A 17,951-nucleotide genomic window follows, 5' to 3' on the forward strand; every position below is an offset into this window, starting at 1 on the left:
TTGAAAACATCGTCTGTAGAGATAATGTAGTGGTAAGAGGACTTCCCGGACACAATGTACATTCAGCTGTCTTTCTTGAATTCTGATATAACCTACTGCAGTCTCTATCATAAAAGTGGTACTTGCATGTTGCACAGACTTCTGTGCATTATATTTTCAGCAAGTAGGTGGAGTTGGGAATGCACATGTGGTAAAATGGTGCATTTCGGCAAGATGTGACAGTTCTGGAGGCAGATTCACTGCCTGATTCTTTTTCGCAGATACGTCCCTGTAAAGACATCTGCTGTTGTGGCATGAAGAACACAGAGTTACTTGAATAAATTATTAAAGAGATAAATCTTATTTTTAAAGTGGTTTTTATTCTTCTAGTGAGTTTTTGTTCCAGTCTAATTCCCCAGAACATGTTCTAGCTTACACTCAGTGCTATTTAAAAGAGGGAGTGAGGGGAAATTTTCTACTGGCTGCACATTTTTTAGCACTTGGGGGTGGGAGTGTTTGGATGTCTGTAAAATATTTGGATACTTCAAGAGAACTTTCTGGAAATTTTTCAAATATGAGAATGGTAAATTTATATGGCTTGTCACTGATATAAAGTTGTGTGTATATTGGTAGTGTAAGCTTCAAAATTTCGGGAAACTAGAATGAAGTGTCGCTTGAAGAATATAAACCACTTTCTAAAATACAAACTTTTAAGGAGAGCATGGTTCCTTGATGCATAAAATCATAATTTTTCATCATGGAATCTATGCAATAAATTCTTCCACTTGGAGAATAATTAATAGAGTCTTTGTATTATCAGATAATAATTCTCCAGTTGATTCAAGAAATTTGGTACCTTTGAAATGGTATGCATGTTTATGAAATCTTATTACAATCGGATCATACTATTGCTTGGTACAATATTGATATTACAAAATAAATTGTTACACATTAGGTGAGACTATTATAATGATAAGTACAAATTAGTGTAAGAGACCCTTGTAATTTTTCTTTCATATGTTATTGATAAAATATTTTGCACACGTGTAAGTTAATTAGTTTTGTTTCAAAGTACTATAAAATCAACATTGAAGCACCAGTGAATTATCAATAATGAATTTTTCCACGAATTTTACCAGTGTTTATGCAGGTACATTAAATTATATAATACTTCTCCGTCCACCTTTCAGTGTCTGTTCACATTTATACTGTAATTATACCAGTGCATAACCTGTGTTGACTATTTGGATTCTGATTTTATAACTTTCTTTTGCAATTGTATTAGAACAATAGAATTATAACAACATGCCATTTTTCAACTTGATTTTCCTGTCTCTAAGGTTCGTTTGGTATTAGTTTATGTAATACGAAGGTGTAGATGTTTGAATTACCATAAGAACAACCTTTATTTTAAAGATGAGAACAAAACAAAATTCATTAATTGATGTGATAATTAGAATAACTTGTAGTACCTTTGATATTGGCATAAAAACCTTTTGTAAATCTATTGTTCATATAGCTATTGATAAGGTTTTGGTTATTTGTGATGAATTAGGTGAGAATCAATTTGTACAAGCTCATATTTTTGAGTACAATAAAGGTTACAAACACATTTACTGTCAAGTTATTAATAAACTTGTACATGTGTGATACTTGGTGTTCAAAGTCACTAATGCGCCAGACATTCCGGGTTCGAATCCCAGGCCGGGCATTGGTGTTTGTGAGTGTCCATTCATCAATTTCATCATATCGTTTCTGCCAGTGCTACCGCAATGGGATGATTCCACGCAGGTAAAACAGCGATAGCGAAAAATCAGGCAAGGCCAGGCTGGCTCGGTAGCTCAGTGGTTAGAGTAATGGCACGGTATGCCAGAGACCCTGCATTTTTCGCTGAAAATTTCTGTCGTACATCTCCTGTGTGTGACTAATCTACAATAATTAACATCTCTCGCTAGGAGGAACCAGGCAACGTCGAAGTCTACGGTGTTTCAAAGGCAGCAGATCCCATTGCGGTAGCACTGGCAGAGACTATTCCACGCAGGTAAAACCGAAAGCGAAAAATCAGGCAAGGCCAGGCCGGCTCGGTAGCTCAGTGGTTAGAGCAATGGCACGGTATGCCAGAGACCCTGCATTTTTCGCTGAAAATTTATGCGTAATACATATCCTGTGTGTGCCTAATCTACACTTAAAAATTGTTGTAACCCAAAACAAAAAGAACGAAAATACGAGGGAAAAATGTCTGATTAATAGAAAGAAAACATATGTAATTTTTAAGTTATCGGATTGGGCATACTGTATAATAATAAATATGCGCTTACTCACGAAATACATTTTTCCTTTATAATTTTGGGGGGAAACGTAAAAGCGTAGTGTAAAAATCTAATTTTTATAGACCCATGGCAGCTATGTACGACCAAAATTACTTCAAGTTTAATTTTCTTTGTGCATAAACACACTATATTTAGCCCATCTGAGCTACCTTGCATTGCGCTTTAATATATTAATTCTTAGGTTCAGGAGAATGTAATTTTCGGTAATTTATGACCTGCTATATAATGTTAGAGGTTTGCTAAACACATTTTTGTTATCGATTTACACAATAAGTTCTTACCTTTGTTGAAAATAACGTTTGAATAGCCATCCCATCGTGCTTCAATGTAAAGCTTAGGGCAACCAAATGACGAACGAAATTCTTCAGGGGGACAACAGGGGTGGTGCCTCTAGCGGAAAAGTTTGGCAATGAACAGGCCCATTCTGGAGACTTAGCCTGAAGACTAGATTCACATGATTGTAGCACCCAATACACTTGATGTCGATTGTAATTTTACATTTTACTCTTCGAATTTTCACGTGTTCTTGTGTGTGTGTAGAATGAAATTTGCTAAAAAGAAAGTTGTGAAAGTTAATATTCACAATAATTAACGGATTATATATTTAATTGAAAAACACAAGGTTCAAAATTAAAAATCATGTTGATAAACATGTCTGGAAAAAATTCATTTTTGGACTGGAAAACCTGGAAATGTCAGGGAATTTCATAATCAAAAAATCGTAGCAATCGTGAATAAGATCGTCTGGAGCCCACATGGCTGTCACAGAAAAAAAAATATCCAATTTGAGCTGGGAATAGTGAAAGTAGTCCCCCTCGATATATGACTGATATCACAGGTCCCTAAGTGAAAGGAGACCACCATACCATCCTGTGGCCTGCGATTGAACTATAGGATAAGGTCCGTAGCTATAATTCATATCAAGGGGGGGGGGGGCGGCCTTTGTAAACAAAGTCCATTTTTTAAAAAAAAAATAACAGTATTAAATGAAGGTAAAAAATGGGGGAGAGGGGAGGGTCAATAAGTTATAAAAATATTATAAATGTCATACAAATGCTACAATTTTCTATATATTTTAAAACATCTCTGATGCTGAAATCATCCCTTACATGCTCCATACTATATATGATACAGATATTTATATCCAGGAACGTTGTTAGGGGGACATGCGGGAGCACTGGCCCCGGCAAACATCCACGTGGTCCCGGGAAACTGTTGTGTATTTGCTGGAAGTTTTACTTTGATGACAAATATTGCAAAATAATTCTTCAGTAAATTTTGCTTGCACTTTGAAAACTTCTTCAATTTTCTGTAGCACGAACCCAAGCAAGGCATTTCTTTCTTATTTCCTTGTTTCTTGCTTGTTGAATACAAGCAGATGTATTGGGAGGGGATGCAGTTACTGGTTTTGTGGTCCACCCCGGTCAGGGAAGTCTGAGACCTGTTGAAAATGCACTTTCCTCCCTGCTGCACACCAGATCCAGGATCCCCCAAAACCCTCACTTTCTCTCCATCTGGCTCCATGGGCGCCGAAAGGACGACACAAACGGGAAGATTTAGCTACGGGTGGCTAGAACTTCCTGTGCCGTTATTTATTTTATGGTTCAGAAAAGATATCCCCATGCGTTTCAAATTCCAAGAACAGAATTCTATTGCTTGTCCCTTTTTCTGCGTGGGAATTAATGACATAGCGGTTCTTCTCACATGCACTCAACCCTCCTGCTAATGACCTGCCCTGCAAGGAGGGAAAGGCCACTTTCTGAAAATTCGGAGAAACATCGAAGCGGTCGGTTCATCTGTTGATTTGGTGGACAGTTGATATCTGTCAGTTTGAAGTAGGATTTGTTGTCCGAGCGGTGGTAAACTTCTGTAAACGCGAGAAGATAGCATCACGAAGTGTTTGTGATCTCGTTTTCCTACATCGCGAGTAAAATGTCGAATGAGAAGCTGCCAGATGGTCTTCCTCTGGAAACAATGGATCAGGATCGACCAAATATCCAACATATTTGCATTCTAAAAGAGAGTCTGGCTACCACACAAGATCCTGGGTTCGACTCCCAGGGTGGTTGATCTCCTGTATAATGAAAAATAAACCACATTTCAATTAAGGAAAAAAAGGTAAAGGTAAAGTATTCCCCTGTGCTTAGCACCACGCCATGAAGGTGTATAGGGGGTGTGGGGGTAACGCCCCACACTTTCTTGATCCGGTCATGAGTGAGGGTGATGTGATCAGCATCACGCCCCTGACCGCCTTTACCCCCCAGGCTTTCCCCCAGGTACCCATGTTATTCGACACTGGGTGGGCGCCGGGGCCGCTTCCAACATTAGAAAAGTTCCCGGATTTGAACCGGCCGTGGATCGAACCCGGGACCTTTAGCTTGGTAGTCAGACGCGTTACCGTCTGAGCCACCGAAAAGGTATATAGCAATTGTTTTTACAGCCGTCTGCATGATCTATAAGTATTATGTTACAAAATTTGTATATATTTCTGACTTCCTGTGATTTTTCTTCATTTAGCCTCCACCTGCAAATGTGGATGCTGCTGCTGCTTAGGTGGCTAGGTTGGCTAGACATACAAATATAATTAATCCCTAGTCATACAGCGAATAATACTTATAATCATGAGTTATGGAGAAGCAAAAAACTTATCAAACATTTTCTGTTTATATTTGTTGTGCAGTGGTTAACAAGGTGCATTACGATGCCAGGGGTCCTGGGTTCGAATCCCGTACTGGGCGTGTGTGTTCTTTAAGATGCTCCTCTCATCAATTTCACATCACTCATTGTCATCTTCACGATTAGCCAAAAAGTGTTAGAAAAGCGAAGTAAAATAAACGAAATCAATCATTTATATATTTCTATATTACGCCGCTTTTCTACCTCTTGGGTTAAATGCGACGATGAGGATGAAGGATGAGCCGAAGGAATGGCGATGGGACAGACATGATACAACCATACCTGTCCAATGTCCGAACCTTGGACCTCTGGTTTCGTAGCTTGTTATACTCAGTGGAATTCTTAGGAATAAAAACTGTAAAAGTAGGGTGAAAAGAAGCAAAGTTGTACGATGCATAAAAAGCCATGTTTAGTTCTTCTAAAACCATCCAATTATCGAGTTCGTGTTTTAAGTCCACTGTATGCACAGTAAGGCTAACCGGGGATCCGAACCACTATGTGCCTCCACCGGGTATCGAACCCGGGACCCCTTGATTGCAAGGCGGCGACGCTACCACTGCGTCATCGAGGAGGCCTATTGAGGGACGAGGTCTGCGAAGAGTTCTTTCATTCGGTTGCACGTGGTCATCACATCGAGTCCCATAGTTTCGAGAGCAGAATTTGCTTCCATGTCGCTTTTAAGGACTTCCCAAATTGTCCTCACGATGTTGGAACAACACAGAAATTTTGGAACTAATACAAGCAGGCACATACCCAGGGAAGGGGCTCGGGGGCTGCAGTCCTTTCCCGAAATCCTACAAATATCTGATTTTAATGTGTAGTACTAATTAAATTTACTTCATTAACAGGATTAAACATCTTATATATGGTAAGTTGCAATATACCAAGAAATTCATCTTCAGCGCATTTACTCCTCCCCCCAACCTTTTGGTCTTTAGATGGCGGCTGCCGATAGGGGATAAGCCCCTTCCGAAATCAAATTCTGACCACCAGCGATCGAACCTTGAACCTTTCGATTGATTGATTAATTGAACTGGTGTTTTAAGTCCATTTTATGCACAGTAAGGCTAATCGGGACTGGACCTACAGTTTGAATTGCAACAACTGTGTGCCTCCATCGGGAATCTAACCCGGGCAGGTTGTTGAACCTTCCGAACCAAAGACGAGAGCGTAATTATTTGAGCGTGTGGGAACTTTGTTTTATCCAGTGCCATCATATTATTCAGTTTTCCACACACAAATAAGATTAATTTTAAGAAATTAGACGTGTGCATATAATTTCTTATTGTCATAATTTCCCAAATGAATAATCAGATGCCATAGAAGACTCGGGCCCGCCCTTGAACTAAGAGATACCGTATTCGATCCCGGTATGAACTGTATACATGAGATACCTAGCTTGAACTCATTACGCACACATTTCATATTTGCACTGTTGCCAATACTTGTAAACCTGGTTCCAGCACTTTATATCTAAAACCACGGAAAAGGGTTTTATCTACTTCTCAATTTTTTTTCCAGCAAATTTACAAATATAAAGACTAATAACATTGTTCTTGGTGTATAAGCCATTAAGCTAATGAGTTCATTCTGCATTTAGTTTCCCGAATAATGGCTGTGCATTTCGCGAGAGTATATTCGTAGACTGTTGGGATCTACAGAACAAAATGATGTTCCTTTCCAATTTATTGATTGATTGAGTTGGTGTTTTAAGTCCACTTTATAGACAGTAAGGCTAATCGGGACTGGTTCTACAGTGTAAAGTGGGATCCGAACCACTATGAGCATCCACCGGGTATCGAAACCTGAACCCCTTGATTACAAGGCGACGATGCTACCATGCGCCACCGAGGAGGCCCTTGATCCTTTTCTTTCCAAGACTATATATACAGGGTGACTGGTAATTAGATGTATTCCCTGAAAGGGGTTAAAGTAGAGACAATTTGCAATAAATTGGACCATATGATACCCCATCCGAAAATTAGTAGTTTTCGAGATAATCGAATTTCAATTGTTTTTGAAAAAAATGACAATTTTCCACATAAAAAGATGAATTGAGAAAAAACTGCTCATTGTATGGAACTTATTTCAGCGTTTTCTGATAGCTAACAAATAAGTGGTTCGTTGAAAATTAAGTTTTTCCCAAATAACAATCACATGTAAGTACCGGGTGGGTCTAAACTTACAAGTGATGATAAAAAAATTCACTCTTAGTTTACTTGGCAACGTATTAATAACAAAAATGGTATGACACGAAGCGTGCAAATTACTTAAATTACTTCCTTGTTACATCTGCTATCCAACAAGGTACACATGTTGCTAACATTCAGATTTGTGTACAAGAAATAATACTTCATTCATCTTCATGTGAATGGAATCAATGCACAATACAATTAAAGAACATTACACGTCTTGCTCAAAGTGGGCACCTCCGTTACGAATGCAGGCACGCAGGTTTTTACTGACATTTGGTCTCTTAACTCGTGATGTGATGGTGTCCTTGATGTGTTGACCAGCTGTTAAGATCCTCTCCCTGAGCTCTTCTTGCGAGTTTACCTCTGTCTTGTCATGTGGCTACAAATGTAAAAGTCGCAAGGCTTCAAATCGGGCGATCGAGCCGGCCAGGGAATCGAGCCGCCTCGGTCAATCCATTTCTGTGGGTAATTTTCATCCAGCCACAGTCGCACGCCCAAGCAGAAGTATGGATGGGCGTAATCAACAATCATTTGATCGGGCCATTTTTCCTGCCCCAAATCTTAAAAGTACCGGGTGGATCTAAACTTACAAGTGATGATAAAAAAATTCACTCTTAGTTTACTTGGCAACGTATTAATAACAAAAATGGTATGACACGAAGCGTGCATATGAACATTTCTTGAGGAACGGGATGGCAATGTTGTTGGAGGATGTGCCTCTAGCTACAAGACGTGACATAATTTACAAGCATGATGGCTGCCCAGCTCGATCCCCCGATCGATTTGAAGCCTTGCGACTTTTACATTTGGAGCCACATGACAAGAGACAGGTAAACTCGCAAGAAGAGCTCAGCGAGAGGATCTTAACAGCTGGTCAACACATCAAGGACACCATCACATCACGAGTTAAGAGACCAAATGTCCGTAAAAACCTGTGTGCCTGCATTCGTAACGGAGGTGCCCACTTTGAGCAAGACGTGTAATGTTCTTTAATTGTATTGTGCATTGATTCCATTCACATGAAGATGAATGAAGTATTATTTCTTGTACACAAATCTGAATGTTAGCAACATTTGTACCTTGTTGCATAGCAGATGTAACAAGGAAGTAATTTAAGTAATTTGTACGCTTCGTGTCATACCATTTTTGTTATTAATACGTTGCCAAGTAAACTAAGAGTGAATTTTTTTATCATCACTTGTAAGTTTAGACCCACCCGGTACTTACATGTGATTGTTATTTGGGAAAAACTTAATTTTCAACGAACCACTTATTTGTTAGCTATCAGAAAATGCTGAAATAAGTTCCATACAATGAGCAGTTTTTTCTCAATTCATCTTTTTATGTGGAAAATTGTCATTTTTTTCAAAAACAATTGAAATTCGATTATCTCGAAAACTACTAATTTCCGGATGTGGTATCATATGGTCAAATTTATTGCAAATTGTCTCTACTTTAACCCCTTTCAGGGAATACATCTAATTACCAGTCACCCTGTATTCACACATACATATACAATATATAATGTATGTATACAGCATAGGCCTATATGGTGTATAAATAGTTTGATAATTTATAATACTTTGATACAAGAAAATCTTATGTTTGGACCCCCCTCCCCAAATTAATCAACCTAGCTACGTCCCTGTTTATATCACAAAAAAATGGACAATATTTAATCACAGTGCCAACAGTACATTCCACCCCCGGCCGAAGCAATGCAACTCCCCTTCGTTCCAAAAACTTGGGAGCAGTTGACCTTTGATGCAGATGCGAAGGGAATTTGCATGATGACAGTCGCAGATTTCTGAGATCGCAACAGGGACTGTGAAAGTACAGCTAAGGAAGCTCCCCTATGATAGAACTTACAAAGTCTAGATAATCTTCCAAATACTTACAGCCAGTGGCGGGAATTGAGTTTCAAAACCGGGGAAGTATATTTCCCTTTGTAGACAAGATTTAACATTGCGGGGGTAAAAGTGTGTGTGTGAGGGGGGGGGGGGTTGAACTGACCCTCTTCGGCCCCTAATCGCCGCCACTGCTTGCAGCTACTTAGACTTCAGTTCATAAACAAGACGAGCGAATGTAATAGCTATTGTTCATGTTCTGTGAATTTATCCTTAAAGTTGAGAGGTCTATATTTTCACTCTTCACTGCAAACACAGTATACAAAATAGTTTCACCTAATGTCAAGGGGGCTTATGATAGTGCCAGGGGGGACTGACGTCAGTTCCAGGGGGCTCAGCCCCCCTGACTCCTGCCTGGCTACGGGGCTGTATACGATTTCAAGGCTGTTTATTGCCTGGGGGTGCAGCTCCTTTTAAGCGAATCTTCGCTCTCTATTAGTTGTAGGCACTCTATGGTTATACTCGGCCAGAGGTAGTTTGTTTTTCTTTTATATGTTAAATACTGCAAAGCGGTCCTAAAAATAAAAAAAACTCGGCAGAGGGTAGGGCCAGTGTCAATTTGCCTCCTTGCCTAAAAGAGTAGTGTCGCTGGAAAGGTAGGCACAGGCGTGTGAGTTCGTGTTGTTATGGGTCCAACTTTTTTAAAATATAAAAAATATAACCTTCAAAGTTATTTTTGAAAATGTAACAACAAACTTTTGATGTGTGCTAACTCGTAAATCGTACTTCTTGATTTTATTGTAAATTGATTCTTTAGATGTCATTCGAGTGGCAGTCCTCAATGCTCCTATGCCTCTTCTTTCTTCCTATGTCCGGTAATAGGCTTTTGTTTTTGTAGAATTTCAGAGTAATACAAGTCATGATTCCCCTTTCTCACTTCACGCTCACAACAATGAAATCCGACCCCCTGGCAGAGTGGTTAGCAGATTGCGCTACGACGCCAGGGGTCCTGGGTTCGAATCTCGGCCGGCGAATGGGTATTTCTGGTCAATTTCATTATATCGACACTCTTCCCCATCTTCGCAAATTAGCCAAAAGTGGCACAAAAAGCGAGGTAAAAAAAATCAAAGAAAAATAAAAAATCTAAATGAACGAAAAGAAAAAAAACAAGATAAAATATAACAAAAAACAACAACGCAACAGGAGTAAATCAAGAAACTAACGAAAACGCAGAACACTGGGATAGAAACATTTTTTTTCGCCCTCGGAACAAGTTGTCTTTGCCATTCTACCCTCACCTTCCCTTTCCCCTAGTTGGACACCCCGCACTGAACAAGAAACAGATGTGAAGGCCAGTTTGTACCGTGTGTCCATCGTTGCCAACCTTCCAATCAGGAAAAGTGTGCTGATTAAACTCTTAAATTTTGCTAAATGCAACTAAATTGTGCTCGGATGACTTAGGTCTTAAGTTCGTTTTATGCATCTATTTTGGGGGCAGTTGTGATGTGAACATGCGTTGATTAGTTAAACAATATTGGTAATTTCCTCCATGAAATTAGTTACAATGGTTTAACCAATATAATTGGTTCAATATAACGCTTGAAAAGTTTGAGAAAATTCGACGACTACAAACGGCGGCGGCTTGTTTTAGTTTTATCTGTGACCCCAACTTTCTAGCAATTTCCTTCAATAAAATGTTCGTCGTGAGCTAAGTGAGGAAAGATAAAGAAAAGATGAAAAGAGACGGTGGACCAGATGTAGCTGGATCGGCATGCTACCTTTTGTTTGAAACAAATAAGATTTTCGTCTTTGTTTTTTTTTTCAAAATATATTCCTCTGAATTCAATTTATCTGTCTCCCCGGGGCGCATGTTTATAGATGATGCTATATTTTACCATTATTCCAAACACAGGGTGCTAGGTGCCAATGAAGTTCAAATTGTACTACGTTTAGCATAATTATGCTAGGGTTGGCATCACTGCGTGATGCCGGACTCACTGTGTCCATTTCAGGCGAACGCCCCCCTGAAATTATGCTTTCCCGCATGAATCACATAGAATGTTATGGGACCAGCTGAGGCCCTCGGAGAAGTGGCTCAACATGCGACGATATAGTCTCTGGCAGGGATGGAAATTTGTGGAAATTATCTTAAGGCCTGGAATTTCAGTTTTCTTGTATTGAGGCGTCGTTTAATGAAATTAAAAGTAATAAAATAATCCATAATAGCCAATTACACTGCTCTGCAGTAAAAATGAGGTTTTCAAATGAATGAGTGTTCCTAAATGGAATTTTCACGCTGAGTTCAACGGTGCAATTCGTTTTTTCCTATCACGTCAGGTTTTCGAGAAAAACAGGAATTTGTGTTTCATAAAAGTCCCGTTTATATACCATAGGAGGATATGGAGAGTATTTAGAGTTAACGACCCGAACACTTTCTCTTAAGTATGTGGGAAGTACATGTTGTGTAAACCAAGACTAAAGATAACGCCATTCGTCAAAGAACCCTACCTTGCATATTTTGGACTTGTGTTTGGCGATGAAAATAAACCATGGGCACCTCAGAAAGTATGTAAGACTTGTGTTGAAGGTTTGAGGTTCTGGATGAACGGACAAAGAGAGAAATTCTATTTTGCTCTGCCAATGGTATGGAGGGAACAATTAAACCATACGGATGACTGTTATTTTTGTCAAGTTCAAGTGCAAGGTTTTAGTGACATAGTGTATCCACATTTGTGATCTGCAATGAGACCAATCAAACATGACGAAAGTCTACCAATTCCTTCTCGTCCATCTTCAAGCTGTACATCGCCTCGAAAGGAAGTTGTAAGCGATACAACGGACATCAGTGGATCAGTACAAGTGATAATACCCCACACCTATTTAGTCAGACCACACTGAATGACTTGGTACGTGATCTTACGTTACCAAAGGAAAGTTCTGAACTGTTAGCTTCTGTACTGAAAGACAGACATTTATTGTTACCTGGCACTAAAATTTCATGTTACAGATCTCGGGAACAAGAAATAGTTTCTTTATTTTCAGAAGAAAGGTCTGTGATCTTCTGCAATGACATACCGAAACTTGTAACGTGGCTTGGTGTAAAGTATGTAACTTCTGAATGGAGGCTTTTCATAGATTCTTCTGCAAGCAGCCTGAAAGGTGTGTTACTCCACAATGGCAATGTTCTTGGATCTGTACCAGTTGCTTATTCTATTACTTTGAAATAATCATATGCAAGTTTGCAGTTTCTATTGCAGTGTGTGAATTACTCCGAGTATGGGTGGGTTGTATGTGGTGACTTCAAAGTTATCAACCTTTCACTGGGACTACAAATGGGATACAGAAAAATGCCCTGTTTCCTGTGCGAGTGGAATAGTCGAGACAGACAAAATCACTGGCAAAGGCGGGAGTGGCCAACCAGAGGACCCTTGATACCCGGAACAAATAATGTTATTCATGTGCCCCTTGTGGAACCCACAAAAGTTCTTCTCCCTTCTCTACACATTAAATTGGGTATCATGAGCCAGTTTGTACGTGCCCTAGATACGGACAGTGAGTGTTTTTAGTACATATGTAGTGTTTATCAGAGATGACCCTAGATAAGCTGAAAGCAGGTGTTTATACTGGACCTCAGATCAGGTAATTAATGTGTGACCCCAATTTTGAGGATACAATGAGCCAAACAGAAAAGCAAGCCTGGGAGAGCTACAAAGATGTAAAAAACTTTCTAGGAAACAGAAGGAGTCCAGCTTACAAAACCATTATGAACACCATGCTGGAAAATTTGAGAAAACTAAGTTGTAACATGAGTTTGAAGCTACACTTCCTACATGCTCACATTGACTGTTTTCCAGATACCTGTCTTGGATTTTACAGCGAGGAACAGGGTGAACGTTTCCATCAGGATTTGAAAGACATGGAAAGAAGATACCATGGTAGTTGGACTGTGAACATGATGGTAGACTACTGTTGGTCTCTGAAAAGGGAAAGTACTTCTCATGCATATGGAAGAAGTTCAAAGACGAAAATTCCTGCCTGTAAAATAAGTGAGGTCACTGTAAATAATATCACTTGTTGGTAGTTCTTGTGAACTGTACGTACATTTTGTTTACAATTACATAATTATAATATACACGTACACCACGTTTCTAAGCATGGCAATGATCTTGTAGAAGGGTATAAATATATGTCGGTAATGGTTCAATATGCAAATTTTGTTTTCATTTTTTCCCAACAATCTGGACGTGATAGAAGAAAACTGCTTACATATTTGGAATCAGCGCCCCAAAATTAGGGGGAAACGACATTCGAAACAAAAACATAAAAAAAAATATATTTCAAATTGCAGAGCGGTGTTATATTAGAGTAGGCCCTGCCTCTGGGCCTCTTATGACGCTTCGCCACTACCTAGAAGGTCAGTACTGTCTCATATAAGTCCTGAATTCTACATCCCTCTATCGCACAGGGTACAGTGTGCATGAGCTCCATTTCACAATTATTTTTTTTGTGGGGTGCGTGGGGAGGGAATAGTGTGAAGTTCATATATATGCACTACGACAACAGGTGTCCTGGGTTCGAATCCCATATGGGCATGGGCAGGGGTGCCCATCCCCCCCAAGGCGCATGACGCATCCCCCCAAAAAGTAGAACATTTGCCCCCCGTTTATGCCGAATGAAATAATCAAATTATTTTTGTCGGACAAAATTTGTGGTAAAATATAATAGCAGAGGTGCAATCACGAATTTTTGTCTGGAGGGGGGCAAGTACCAGGATAAACGTACCAATAATAATAATAACATGAATAATGGCTTTATTACTATTACTACTACTAATACTACCAGTAGTAGTAATAATAGTAATAAAGCCATAGTAGTATCAAAGAAGTTATTATCCACATAAATTACGCAAAAAGGGGGTAGAAGTCTGTGCTAAAGCATTTGTTTGGAACAAACTATTTGATATATTTTTTTCAACACTGCCCGACTCTGTGGCCAAGTGGTTAGCACATCGCGCTGCGACGCCAAGGGTCCCGGGTTCGAATCCCGGTCGGGCTTGGTTGTTTGTGAATGTCCATTCATCAATTTCATCATTTCATCACTCATCCCCATCTTCGCAAATTAGCCAAGAGGCACAAAACGCGAAGTAAAATAAACTAAATCAATCAATCAATCAATTTTTCAACACCGTCAAATTCACATTAGCTAATAGCTAATGGAAATGAAGCACACAAGCTGTATTTTTAAATGGCAGAAAATGAATGATAATGCAGGACCGTAGGCAGGCAGGGGCCGGGGGGGCTGTGCCCCCCTGGAACTGCCGTCAGCCCCCCCTGACACAGTCTTTAGCCCCCTGGATATTAGGCAAAACTGTTTTCTGTAATTTGTTTGCAGTGAAGAGTAAAAATGTAGACAGCAGATATTATTTTGCTCAAAATTTTCGTGAAGGATAAATTCACAAAACATGAACAACAGCTAATACATTTGTTCGTCTTATTTATAATAATAAGAAGTATAAGTAGCGGCAAGTATTTTGAAGATTGTCTTCTCTAGACTCTAGAAGGTTCTTTCACAGGGCAGCTTCTTTATCTGTACGTTCGCTGCCCCTGTTGCGACCTCCCGTTTAGACAGAAACCTGTGACTTTGATGTCATCATGCAAATTCCCTCCGCATCTGCGTCAAAGGTCAACAGCTCCCATGATTTGGAAACGAAGGGGAGTGTCATTGCTTCCGCCGGGGGTGGAATGCATTGTAGGCACTATGATTGAATATTGTGCATTTTTTCTTGTGTGATATAAATATCTGTATCATGAAAAGTAGTATGGGGTGTGTAGTGAGGGATGATGTGAGTAGCAGTCAACACTTCAAAAATACGATCTTTTAAAAGATATAGAAAAAATTTAGTATTTGTATGATATTTCTAAAATTCATATAACTTAATGACCCCTCACACATAATTTACTTTCATTTAATACTGTTAAACTTTTGAAAATTGGACTTGGTTTACAAAGTCCCCCCTGATAGCCCGTGAGCCCCCCCTGGAGATCAATTCTGGCTACGGGCCTGGATAAATGCATTCCGTAGATACATGTGTAACTTTCATGTACAACATATGTTTTACACGTATGCAACATGGAGCGACATAAAATAAGAAAATACACATGCAACAAGCTAACACTAAATTGTGTACGTATTCAAAGCTTATTCAATACAAATATACAACACATATTATTTAAATACATCACATTACAGAAAAGAAAAAGAATGCGAGCGAAGCGAGCAAGAAAATTTTTAGATCCAATTTTTGCAATAGAAAACAATATTGATTTAATAGGGCGCAAATAATTTCACTGGACGCCATGGCATTCTCTTTTTTACAACTTTTTTTTTTAGATCATTCGGTGCCCATTGCCGACTCCCGCCGCCCCTAACTACAGCTCTGAACTTGATGAAAACGAGAAAAGCAGATAATGCGAGCGAAGCAAAATTTCACAAAATGAATTTTTATTTGCATAAAATTTGAAATCGAAGGGGTAATTGCTCCTCTGTGCCCCCTGCAGGTGCCATTGGCTGTCAATGTTTGTCCGCCCTTGCCCCCCCCCCCCAAGAATTGACTTCCGTCGAAGTTTGGGGGAATGACCCCCTGCCCTCCCCTGTGGTTGCGTCACTGTATAATACAGACATATTTAAGCAATATATGTTTACTTTAGATACTTTAGGTTCAATGCCATTGTTAGTCAAGCTTATTCTGCTCGACTAATCTTGTATTAATGCGAGTATCACGCACCCTCCCCGCTCTCCATCCAATCCGATTCTAAAGGCATAAGAGGTTTTGCTTCATTTCAACAATATCACCGCGATCACCCACAGGTAGGTAGAAAAACTATACATAATAACCAAAACTAAATATCAATAACAAGTCAATCAAACAATACGACCCCCCCATTTTTATGTGAAAATTAATGAAAATAGTCATGGGCAATTTGCACGGTAATACTCATGGATCCCAATGTACAAACACCCCTCTCTGCACGCGATCAATACGTATATGCGTTATAGTATCACGATAGTATTCTCCACAATTTTTTCGTTAAGATTCCCAACAGTCATGTGACCAGGGGGGCGGGTTCTTGGGGATCATACCCAACCGCCTTTGGGCCAGTATCCCCTTCCCCGAAGAACGTCAAAGGCAGGAAAAGATTCAAAATGATGACTGTCTACTGAAAAAATCTATACTTAACCCCCTTTTTTCGGAGACCCTATGCACGCCACTGGGTCTCGAATATTTTACTTGGGTGGTTGTTGGGGTCATACCCACCCGCCTTTGGCCCAAAAAAAAGAACGTCAAAGACAGGAAAAGATTCAAAATAAGGACTGTATACTGTAAAAATGTATAGGTATCACTTCTTTTCTTCGAAAACCCTAGGCACGGCACTAGGTCTTGAATATTTTACTTGGGGTGCACAGTGATTTACGCCACTGCCTTATTCATTCACTTTGTTGTAGTATTGACGCAATGTGAGGCTCATCGATTCAAACAAAAATGTCAAGATAGCAAAGTAAGTTATATCCTCTGCAGAAACAACGTAAACGATAGATATTTTATTTTATTGATAAAAAGGAATATTTTTAAGTAATCGCAAATTTTTGCGAGACCATTTATACTTGAACTTATGTTCCACTATCTGGTGAGCAACAAGTCAGGACTAACCTGCCAGGTGTTAAGACAATGTTGCTTATGCTGCCCTCTATTTAGCAGCAGAGAGCAGGAGAGAGTCGAAGTGAATTGTATGCTCATGTTCATTTGACCGGATTTATTTCAGCAATGTAAGAAAGATGCCATGAATACTGACGGTAAATGTTTTCTAGATTTTATTTCAATATTTTTAAAGTTTCTGGTATTTATACTGTAATCTCTTTAGATTGATGGTGTTAATTTAGCCCTGGCACAACGAAAAGTGGACATACAGGTGTTTACATTTTGCAATGTTCGTAAAATGAAACAACGTAAACGTGAATCCATAATGCCTTGCCCTTGCGCATTACGTGAGCATCGTGTATTTCAGTGTCTGTTCCAAAAAATACGAAACGAATTCGAATGTGTTGTCTTTTGAAGAGTTGTAGAAATTCTAAGTAAATTCAATCGGTATAATTTTACTATTCGTGTAGTTTTTAGAAGTTGCATAAACTGTGAAAGAAAAGAACAGGTATTCATGTAAATATCTGCCCATTCGCAATATTGCTGTGTGAAGTCTACTAATTCCTTCTTGTTTATCTCTTGTGCATACAATTTTTAAAACCTGGCTATATATTGTACGTTTGTTAATGTCGTGCATTTACAGAATGACTTGAAGCTTCATTTCTTCGCACAGGTTAGATAGTGTTTCCTAATGATATTCTTGTCAAAGACGACGAGGTTAACGGCTGCGTTGTGAATGTAAACTATCTAACATTGTATGAAATTTCGATAATATGTGCGTAGTTGTGGTTATTTGAGGCAAGTTGGGTGATGTGTTTGTTGTAGGTGCTGTTATACATAGGCAATCAGGTATTACGCCTGTTTGAACTTGATAGAATGAATGTGCAAGGACAAATTCCAAAGTTACACATTAAAACGAACGACATTCTTACAATTTATAGTTGTTACAAACATTTGAACATGTTTTTATTCGACTATTATTTGGGTTCAATAAATACACTACAAATAAGTGTCTGATAAAGGCAGCGTGCGTTCTTCCGAAATGTTACATAAAAATTTAAGAAAATGTCTTTAAAAGCTTGTAACAACCAGTGGCGCTAACTTTTGAAAACCATTGGGTGGACTGAAATTGGGAGATTTGTTTAATTTTATCCTGTCCTAAAATGCCTTTTTGTTCCTTGGCCCGGAAATGAAGCCTTTTACGTTTAACAACCGTTTCAGGCCATTT

At 39.2% G+C, this 17,951-nt stretch overlaps 1 protein-coding gene across 4 annotated transcripts in view; it reads left to right on the plus strand.

The window, feature by feature from the left end:
- Positions 1 to 16,737: 16,737 nt before the first annotated feature.
- Positions 16,738 to 17,951, plus strand: part of LOC145985353 (inositol 1,4,5-triphosphate receptor associated 2-like) — a 283,782-nt gene continuing 282,568 nt past the window's right edge. For 2 of the 4 annotated variants that reach the window (XM_083119263.1, XM_083119266.1), the window contains exon 1: positions 16,740 to 16,878. The gene's annotated coding sequence lies outside the window, so the exon portion shown is untranslated. Of the gene's footprint in view, positions 16,879 to 17,951 lie in introns of all 4 variants that reach the window. The other 2 variants (XM_083119265.1, XM_083119264.1) reach the window with 2 other exon arrangements.

This window comes from Lepisma saccharinum, chromosome 3 (genome assembly GCF_977018435.1).
Source record: "Lepisma saccharinum chromosome 3, izLepSacc3.1, whole genome shotgun sequence".
Lineage (NCBI taxonomy): Eukaryota > Metazoa > Arthropoda > Insecta > Zygentoma > Lepismatidae > Lepisma > Lepisma saccharinum.